Raw genomic sequence first — 10758 nt, forward strand, 5'->3', positions numbered from 1 at the left:
CATCTTGTTTCTTCCACATCTATTGTCTTAGTTTCACAAATGCACAACATAGAAGTGGTTTGCCATTGCCTCCTTCCTAGGGCTGAGAGAGAGTGGCTGGCCCAAGGTCACCCAGCTGGCTTTGTGCCTAAGGCGGGACTAGAACTCCCAGTCTCCCAGTTTCTAGCCTGGTGCCTTAACCACTGGCTCTCTTTTTAGCAAGAGAAGGAAATAGAGTAGAATCATCCATATGCCATTTGTTGCATTCCCTGCTAATGATAGTTCTGGTCAGCTTTGCACATCCTCACTCAATTCAACACAAGCTAGCTAGAATTGCTAATCTAGAAGCTATGTTGCAGGCCAATATACCTTTCCCACATACCACCAACTAGGAGGTATGTGCAGTCTATACTCAGGATACTTTTTACTACCTTGTTAGATACTGGAGGAGAGGGGGAGAAATGCCTGATATATTTTTTGTTTGGGGAGTCCCTGATTTATGGCCCAAAATAACTTTGTTGGCTTAGGGTATTTGGGCCTCCACTCAGGTGAGAGACCATCACTTGTTCCCCTGGTTCAAGCAATGAAATGTAGTCATATGTCAAAATAAGTCAAAGCTCCAGGGTTGGATGAGAAGGGGAAATCCAGCAGAAAGGGCCATGCTGAATACACAGAGCATCCAGATGTGGAGCCCCCTTCTTAGAATACAGTCCTTCATGCAGAGGTCTGGATGGAGAGCTTCAGGCTGGGGCATGGTGGGTTTAACCTGAGCTGTGGTGAAGAGACTATAGAATAGAATAACTTTGGTTTTTTCCCCCCTCTTTGCAGGTTACATCCTAAGCTGTTTATTGCAGTTGGTACCAGCCCAGCAACGTTTAACTGTGATTCCTGTACCGGAAAAACCTGAAGTAGGTCAAAAAGTCCTGCTGAATCTGCAGGGTGCCCCTGACTCACCTGTGAACTGCAAGTGGACGCAGCCCTCTGGAAACAAAATTACTTTTTCTCCCCAAGAAAATTCCGGGTCAAGAACTAGCAAGGATGATGCTGAGCAGATAGTAACTGTACATCAGAATTGTTCCTTGGAAATCAGAAATCTGAGACAGACAGCTGAAGGAAACTACACGATAACCATCACTGCCCACCCCGCAAAGAAGCAAGATTCAGATGATCAAACGAATGATGTAATCTATAAAGGATCCATCTTCCTAGACGTTTATGGTAAGTTTTAAAAGCCATCTTGCAGACTGCATTCACCCAACGATGCCTAACCTGCATTCTAAGCTTTTGGAGGTTCACAAGATATATTATAGCACAAATTAAGCAAGAAACACTGTCCAAATTTAGGGTAGATGCTGTTGCTAGATGTTTAACTGCCCTGGTTAAGCATGTTTGTAAACACTGGGATCAATATGTACCTTTAAGGTTATCTAACTGACAGAAATCCAGCTGTTTCCTATTAATGCACCACTATGTCTTAAAATCTCTAAGGTGTTATAGGTCAGGGTTTTTCCAGCTGTGTTCCATGGGACCATAGAGGACTTCATGAAATTTGAAGTGAGACTAAGTAAAACAAAACATTTACTTGAATGCACCCCATTTTCTACCATTAATGATTTGCCTCTTGGTCAAAGGTTCAGGATTTTTTAAAATTAACATGCTCCTTGGCCTTAAAAAGTGTGAAAAGTTTTAAGTTCTAAGTTTCTTTTTCATTCACAGCTGCAATCTCAATTTTGCCTGTGTGCTATTGATTTCATCCATTTACAGAAGCTTCTTGAGGGCCTAACCAATTTTTTATATTCATACTTTAGCAGCAAAAACAACCACTGGGGCTATTATCGGTTTTCTTTTCTTTTTTTTTTAAATTGCCCTTGCCATTATCGTACATCTGCCCTTGTAGCCCACCAGAAAATTGGAAGCTGATTTTCTTCCCCACTGTCCAGGAAATCTTTCTGCTGGCTAATATTCTGTGCTCCTTAAAGGCACTGGAGCAGGGATAGTTTTAAAAAGCGGCAATCATGGGATAGGAAGTGGGGAAGATAAGATCTGTTGGGTGGAAAGTTTAGTTCTTGCTCTGTTTTGAAAGTAGGTTGCCGGTTTATGAGAGTGGGCAAGCACAGTCTTGGTATCTGCCTTTAAAAGAAACTTAATTTGCAGGAATCCAAGCGTTGCAAACCACAGAAATAAATGCTGTTCTTTGCATGGGTCAAAAACAAGAGTGCTTGTTTCTTTTCCTAGCCTGATCATGAGACAATGTGATGTTCTTCTCACCAACTTTGTTTGCAGAGATAAAAGCAATTACTGTCAAGCTCATACCACAATCGCCCTGTGCTGGTCAGAATGTCACGTTGATTCCAGAGGGCTTCCCAAGGCATTCTGTGCAGTGCGAATGGGAACAAACAACCCAATCTGGAGAGAAGCAAGAAATCAGAAATTCTGAGCCCAGGAAACACCAGAACCAACAACAGAAGACAATACAACGGGATTGCTCCTTGCATATCACCCATCTAACCACAGCTGATTCTGGAAACTACGCTGTTTACATTACAGCTTTTTCAGACCAAAACTCCAGACAAGGGGGGGACAATGGAGCGGACCGGAAGTTCTATAGAGGCCAGGTGGTGTTACGAGTGCTAGGACAATCTGGTGGGTATTGCTTTTTCTGGTCACTGAATTGGAGTGTTCAAATCCCACTGCAGAGACCATGTCTTGTTAGAGGTTTAGTTTCGAATGAGGCTTTGAGGTACCTTCACTCACCAACTCAATGCTGTAGGGTCCAAAAATAAATCTCTAATGAGGTAGATGTACAGTAGTTCAAAAAGTATGTTCCCAGCTTGAAGAGGGTCAACAGCTAAGTTATGTTGTACAACTGCTGACTTGTAAATCTGCACAGCAATACTATTTACCCCCAAAAAAGCTTATTCTCAAGTAGTTCAAGAAACTCATAAGATAGGGAGCTTGGAGAGCTATGAGAAAAGAAAAAAAAATCCTATGCCTTCTACTTAAATGTAAATATATAAATATACTAAAGAAATGCTTCCTCCTAACTATAGCCACAACTGCAGAAAAATAACTCCCACTTAGTGCAATAGAGTTTATGGTGGAATGTAGGTAAGGTTGTGGCCATAGATAATTACCTGTCCCAAAGCTAGCTAATAATAATTAAATTTACATTTATCTGCATGTGGGGGAGACGGACACAGTACAGAATAGGCAACTATTCTGAGCCATTGAACACGTTTGACATTCTGAGGGCTTGTTGTGGGAGGAAACTTCCCCAAAATGGCCACCAAGAGGGAAGGTGTTTCCCTCACAAAATGGTTGCTATAATAGGTGTGGCCCACAAGCTGGTAAATTGGGGAGCATGTTCTCTGCCACCCTAACTTTGTTGTTTTTCTGGGCATGTGGATTTGCTTCCAGACAAAGAACTGGGCTGCACCCATCCCCTGTGTTTATTTTCTAAGAATGCCTGTGGGATCACCTACCAATACAGAACACTAGGGTTTAGGATGGGCTTCCTGTGATTAGAGATCAACATGCTCTCTCCCAATAGCTCCAGCTGGATTTTGGTATCTGGGGGCCTTCAGTCTGGAAGGTTGGAACATTGGAATTAAACTTTGAAATGAATCAGGAGAAGGGATGCCCTACTAACTGAAAGATCCAGAATTTCTTGAAAGTCAACAGGCTGGATAAGCCCTGCAGTATTGAAAAGAGGAAGTTCCTACAGCACAGAATTGAGAAGCTGTAGGAGTTTCCTTGATCAGAGGAAGAGGGGTGGTGTCTTGTTCCTCAAGAGTACTGTTTTTCAATCTCAGGAACTTTAAGATACATGGACTGATTTGTATAACCAATAATGGTTTGGTAGACCTGTCCTTAAAAAACTAAAAGAAAACTTCAGGACTATTTAACTGTTCCAGGTGTTCCTCAACCCTGTGCCCTCCAGATGTGTTGGACTATAGCTCCCATCCAATCCAGCCAGCAAGCTAACTGGGCCTGATGGTGTTTGTGGTCCAATACATCTAACCAATGACTCTTTTCTCTGTGAAAGTAAGTCATTCTATAAACCCCAGCAGAGAGGCAGAACTGGCCCAAGGCAAAGATGGGAATGCCTGTTTCATTCCATGTTAGAAACCAAACTTGGCTTACTTGGTGAATATTTTCCAGCATAGTGACAATAAATATAATACCTGTAATCAGCAGGCAAGGTTGGGGGTGCAGAAATCCACACCTGCATCTTCCATGAACTATATTAGTCAATATCAGAGCTCAATTGTGGATGGAGATAAAAAGGAGTGATTCCTGGAAACTATCCTGAAACTGATTTGTCTTTTCAGAACAAGGTCCCTGTTCTGTCTCAGCCTCCTTGAAATTCAGTGCAGGAATCATTGCTGGAGCTTTGCTGGGAACCCTCACCTGGACCAGCACATTCCCCCTCTTCTCAGTGATCTTCTGTAAGTAGGTCCACTCCTTGGGGTGGGGTGGGGTGGGGTGGGGTAAGGTGAGGGACGGAAACCATAGATTCAGAGATGAGACTAAGGATTAATGATTATGTTGGGTTTGGATCTAGACACTGAGAGAATAAGCTGAACTTCCAAATAAATTGTTTTCCCAGCTTTGGGTGGGTGGGTGCATTATCTTTATCCTTTATTTTTCTTTGGAAAAAACAAATTACAACTCATCCCTGATGGAGCAGATAGGTCTGTAAATATGGCTTGTCCTCTTTCACCCACCACCTACTTTGTATCTACCTAACAACTCACTCAAGCAAAGAATATAAGAGAAAAGCTAGGATTGGTAGACCTTGTAGAAATCATAAACCAGAGAAATGAGTTGAATTCCTTGGGCTTCTTGGACCACGTAACAATTGAGGGGTGGGGAGCTGCATGGGATTCAAAGGCATTCCGATCAGTCCCATGTGCCACATGCTAGTCCTGATGTTTATCACATGAAAAAGTCACTTGCCCCATCAAGCCACATTTTTTTTAAATTATATACAGTTTGGGCCTTAGACAAATGGTCGGAAAGTGAATCATTTCTTTAAAGTGTGTGTGTGTGTGTGTGTGTGTGTGTGTTTCAATAAAGAGTCTATAAGGATATGGCAACTACTGAGAACTTCTGTCTGAATTGGGCTTGTTTGAGTGCAAAGGAGACAAAACTGCTCATTGATGCACAAAAGGGGAACTGGTTCTACCTGATGTCCTTGTCAATGAGAACCATGTTTTTGTTCTAGAATGCCCAGTGATCTAAGAGCCACTGTTGGAATTAAGTATTTCAGATATTTACTGAATTTGATGCAGGGATTCAGTAGCCTTCTCTACATTAAAAGAGTTCAGCATTCAAATATAGTTATTATACCATTCAATATGCTAGAGGTCCTCCCTCCCTCCCTCCCTTCCTCCCTCCCTCCCTTGCTTTCCCACAAAACTATCCCAGGTTTCCAGCGACTCTTGATTGTCAAATGCATGGGATGGGAATGCATGGGGGAAGTTGGATCTCAATTGACTCAGAAATGATCTAAGATGTTTTCCAAATTTGAGGAAATAACTGGTCTATTTTCCGAGTGTCTGATGGGTGTCCGTTTTCCCTGGGTGACTTATCCATCTGGCAGCTTTCTAAATAAGATCCAAACTTTGCCCTGGTCCAAAGAATATTTATATTTATATTTAGTTTAAAGAACTTCAGTGGGGCCTAATTTTTCTAATAATTTTTGGTGGGAGAAGGGTTGCTTGAAACAGTGCACACAACACTCTTCCTGGAAAACAAAGACACTGCAAGTTAACCAGGTGGGAAGCCAGAGTTCTTAAGTATTTGTTCTTGGGAAGCATCGGAGGAGAGATTTGAGCAGTCAAGTCTGTTCATCCTTCTTTTGCTTTCTTTTAGAACAATAGTCACAGCACTCACTCATCCTCAGCTTCTTCTGAGTCTAAAATGACCTTGAGCAACTTGAAGCAAGGGGGGAATGTGGACATGTGAAAGTTCACTTCCTGAATTTTTTTTTTCTATAGGCATGTTCTCATCATTCTTTCCTGAATGCTGAATTTGGAAGCAGTTCCTTCCTTTTTGAAAGGTAGGTTGATGGGATCCTGGACGGGTAAGAATTGAGTTGATTTTGCCCAGAAAGCCAAATGTCTGAAGAATGGACTGCAAACCAAGAGAGGGATGAAAATAAACTTCATGTCCTTCAGAAGAAGTTAGCATTCTAAGAACTCCAGGATTAGAGTTAGCCAAATTAGACTAATTAGCCAAATTAGACTAATCTTGAAAAGTTCAGCCCGGCTGGATCAAGTTCATACTTGGAATGTTCACAACTACAGACTAGATTGGAAACTTAAAAAAATATGTGGAAGCAGAGTCATTCATGGGGGTGGTCAAAAAAGTCAAGATGGCAGCAGCAACTTTACAATTGAAGCCTCGTCTCTTTTGTAAACACACACACAATGTACATAAAAAGGAGACGGGGATTTGATGGCATGGCCAATGCTGCGATCTTGAATTTTTTTACCCCTGTCCCATAAATGTTCCAGTCTGGAAGAAGGCAACAGCACCACCCACTTCTTATCATTGCCCAGGAGAATAGAGGTAGTCCTTGTTTAGCTACCGCAATTGGGACTGGCAACTTGATTGTTAAGTGAAGTGGTCGCTAAGTGAAACCATGGCTGTGCTTACAATCTTACTTCAGCTTTTCTTTGCTTTACAGCACTGTTTCTCAATCTCAGCAACTTTAAGATGTATGGACTTCAACTCCCAGAATTCCCCAGCCAGCCTAGGGAATTCTGGGAGTTGGAGTCCATATATCTTAAAATTGCTGAGATTGAGAAACACTGTTTTACAGAACTGTGCAGGTCGTAAATGTGAGGGTGAGTGGCAAAGTTATTTTTTTATCACTGTCGTAACTGCAAATGGTTGCTAAACAAAACAGCCGCTAAACGAGGTCTACCTGCATATAGACATGTACATAAAGTTACTAGGAGTAAAGAGCTCAACTCTTAATAGTGGCAGAACAGATCCTGGAATAGCCACCAGGTGGCAAAATTTCTCCTTTCCAAAGTGCAAAAGGAACAACCTTTAAAGCCATTAGCAACTCCTTAAAGTTGTCAGTAAACAAGACGGCAACAAAATCTTCTTTTTTCATTTTAACAGAAGCTTCCTCTGCAGGCAATCACAGAAAACGCTCTTTACATCTTGATGACTGCAAATCCATCTCCCTTTTTCTGGCACAAGGAATTGCTAAAAAATTACAACTGGGCCTCTTGCTGTTCATTAACGATCAGTCCTAGATCCCACCTTCTGTATTGGCTGTGATGCAAGAAATAGCTCCTTTTGTTTTAGGATGTGTGGGGGGGCTGATTTTGTAATCCGCCTTCCTTTTTTTCGTCATGAAAAATAACACATCTTAGTAATTACAATAATACTAATTTTAATTGTAAGTGCTTTTTAAAGTTTAATCGTAATCTATAAATAATACAATAGCATTATTTCATTTGTATAGGTAGGACAGAGATCACTGTCCTATTTCTCCTGGATAATATTGTCTAAGTAATATTTTACTTTCTCCTCTCTAAATCTTCCTGCAGATTCCTTTGCAGAGAACAGGCACGTGAGTTTTGCTGTGTCTGTATGTATAGTGGAACAGCTCTCTGTTCGGATATTAAGCTTGATCTGATGCTGATTTCTTTTGAAGCTCAACTTTGACCCAAACTGTGTATTAGTTTATTTTGTTTCTGTTTATATGAACAAAACTTAAGCCATTCTGAACTTTAAAACCTGGGAATGTTGGCAGCCTGTAAAACATGGAGAAAAGCTATATATCTCGTCACTAGGAGTCAAAAACGACTTGATGGCACATAATCTAAACATACATTGTATTTTGTACCTAACACCTGTACATGGCTTATTTTTCTGGCAGTTGATGCATATTATCCAATTTTGAAAACAGAAAAATCTATGGATGCCCTTTCTCCATCCCAACATTGCTCAAAATAAAATGTGGTTTTTCACTTGAATTAACCAATTGCCTATAAAGTCTTTTTTTTTCAGTCTTTTAATGAACATTCTTTCTCCAGCTGCGTATTTTTTATGTGGGAAAGCCCTTGCAGACCTCAACAGGTTATTAAACTACAACTCCCAGAAGCCTCTGCCAACATAGCCTAAAACTGTTGGAAATTGTACTTCAGCCCCCAATTCCCACCTGTTTTAACTCTTCCTTGATCCTTTGGCATCTCTCTTGACCCCATCCAGACAATGAAAGAGGAGAGAGGGAAGAGTAAAAACACACAGAAGAAGACATGATTTTTCTTCCCATTCAGTAATGAGTTGAATCTTATGCTGTAACACTACAGTTTTAGGTACTTTCCAGATCAGGGTTTCTCAACCTTATCAACTTTAAGATGTGTGAACTTCAGCTCCCAAAATTCCCCAGCCAGGATGTGTGGACTTCAACTCCCAGAATTCCCAAGCCAGCATGCGTGGACATCTTAAAGTGACCAAGATGAGAAACACTGAGTTAGATGGTTGGCTGGGGAATTCTGAGAGTTGAAGTCCACACATCTTAAAGTTGATAAGGTTGAGAAACACCTCAACACATTTCTGATTCCTACTTATTAAGAACTCCAGCATATTAGAAGCACTGGCTCAAAAACCCAGCAACCAGTTTACCAATTCATGCGGTTAAGAGGCACACAATGCTGTGTGGTCACAAGAAAGTTTTGCAATGTTTTTGCAAATGCCACAGAAGCAGCGCAAGGAAGGAATAGTCAAGTCTGAAGGTTGCAAGCTGACCGTCCTAACGCTAGAAAGAAAAAATGTGCTTGCCCAACAGATTGTCGCAAGGGCAGCCAGGAAGACCTTTGGCTGTTTCATGAGCCTTTGGTTGCCAACCGAGTTGCGAGTGAAACTTTTGGTATTGTCAGAAGGATCAGAAACCTTCTGTTCCTGTGGTTCTGCCAAGTCAGGAATCCCATAAAACACGCCAGACGATCGGTGGAGGTCAGGAAAATAAATTGATTCAACCCAAGGTTGTCAAGTAACTTGGGTGGTGGCCATGGTGGACTGCTTCTCTGTCTCCCTTCTTAAGATTTTTAGTTTAAAGATTTAGCCATTATCAAGAGAATGGAATGAGTTAGCTTATGACAATAGTACATGCTCTATCAGCATGAACATTTTCCTCCTGTGCAATCCTTCCTTCCTTTCATAATCAGTTAAAACAGATATTTTCCTATCTATAGGTAACCACAATGGCTGTATAAATGGGCATTTTATCTTTCCTATACATATACAGTATCTTCCTATACATAAGATATATGTCTTCCTTCACATAGGTTTGGCTATGTGATGTGCTCAGTTATTTATAATGGCAGGAGCCAGAATTTTCCTTTTATAAAACGGCATTACGACTGCCTATACAAGCTTTCATCAATCCTTCACTTAAACTTATTGTGAACGTATAAGGAAAATATCCCAACACTATTGTGTTGCTTATTTTGATATTTTATTTTATAGATGGAAATTCAGACTACCAGATCTGGTCTGCAAAAATTCTGACATTGTTTTCTGTCTCTCTGCTGCCATTCAGCAACAATTCAGGATTTTGCACCCCATATTTTATTTCTTTAGAAGATTTCTAAGGTTGCCCCCTGACCAAACAGCAGTTTCTATATGACATTTTGTCGTTAGCAGCCTTGAATATTTGATGAGCAGCAATATAGAGCATTAAATCAGTGTTTTTCAAACCTGGCCATTTTAAGATGTGTGGACTCCAACTCCCAGAATTCCCCAGCCAGCATGCTGACTGGGGAATTCTGGGAGTTGAAGTCCACACATCTTAAAGTGGCCAACTTTGAGAAACACTGCATTAACATTCATTCATTCATTTTGTCCCCGCCCATCTCCTCCCATACTTGAAAGAATATTCTCAGACTTTCCTTTGCTCTCCTGCAAAATCTAAATCTAAATTTTTTAAGCATAAAGCTCCCTTTCAATTAAGTTCAGACTATGGAAGAGGCAACATCCAGGATCTGGCTGACTTCAGAGGGCTGCCAAATGTTTTGCTTTCTGCTGGCCCTCTGCTGTGCCTTTAAGAACAGACTGACCCAATTTACTGATGGTGGAGGGGGAGAAGAGTTTCCTCCCCTTTTCCATGCCTGAGAAAAAGCTGCGCCTATGTAATTTCTGCCTGTTGCCAGCCTGCTCTTAAAAGGGAGCAGGGCAAGTGTGCATTCCAAACATTGGAGAACTGGCAAAGTGCAGCATGCGCTTTTAATTAGGTGACCCACATTGGATGAGTTCCAGTTTGTGGGACAGCCCAGGAGTGCAAAGGGGTGGGATGGGTTGCTTCAAAACTTTCGGGAAGTTTTGTAATTGCAGGCAGTGATCATTAGCCAACCCACAAACAAATGCAGAAGCAAATGCTCTGGAGCATGCAAGCTGAATGTAGGGAAAGGTTCAACCAGGGATCAAGATTAATAAGTAGAAATTGTTGGCTTGATCTCCAGGGTGGAATGGTTCAGCGATTCAGTCAGCTGGCCATTCACCCTCTTCCAAAGCACACCATTCAGTTCTCCCCCCACCCCCCTCCAGGTCTTTCTTTTTTTCTTTTTTTTCCACAACAATCATTAAACCTTCAAAGGCTCTCAAGGAGCCAGGCAGATGTGTCTGCAGGGTATGATCAAAAAAGTCAAGATGGTCCCATTGAAAGTCCACCTGCTTTTCATATGCGACTGCCATCTTGAATTCTTTAAGCATACCTACTGTGACCATAATTTGAATTGTTTACGTTTAAAGCTT

General features: G+C 41.4%; 1 long non-coding RNA gene across 2 annotated transcripts; it reads left to right on the forward strand.

Moving 5' to 3' along the window:
• Positions 1–3842: 3842 nt before the first annotated feature.
• LOC134503120 (uncharacterized) lies at positions 3843–7983 on the forward strand. Of its 2 annotated transcripts, XR_010068504.1 has the most exons (3): positions 3843–4427; positions 5982–6043; positions 7551–7983. It is a non-coding gene; the product is annotated as an uncharacterized LOC134503120 (long non-coding RNA). The 2 variants fall into 2 exon arrangements; XR_010068503.1 differs by lacking the exon at positions 3843–4427 and having other exon boundaries at positions 5828–6043.
• The last annotated feature ends 2775 nt before the right edge of the window (positions 7984–10758 follow it).

The sequence above is a fragment of the Candoia aspera genome, chromosome 10 (genome assembly GCF_035149785.1).
Source record: "Candoia aspera isolate rCanAsp1 chromosome 10, rCanAsp1.hap2, whole genome shotgun sequence".
NCBI lineage: Eukaryota > Metazoa > Chordata > Lepidosauria > Squamata > Boidae > Candoia > Candoia aspera.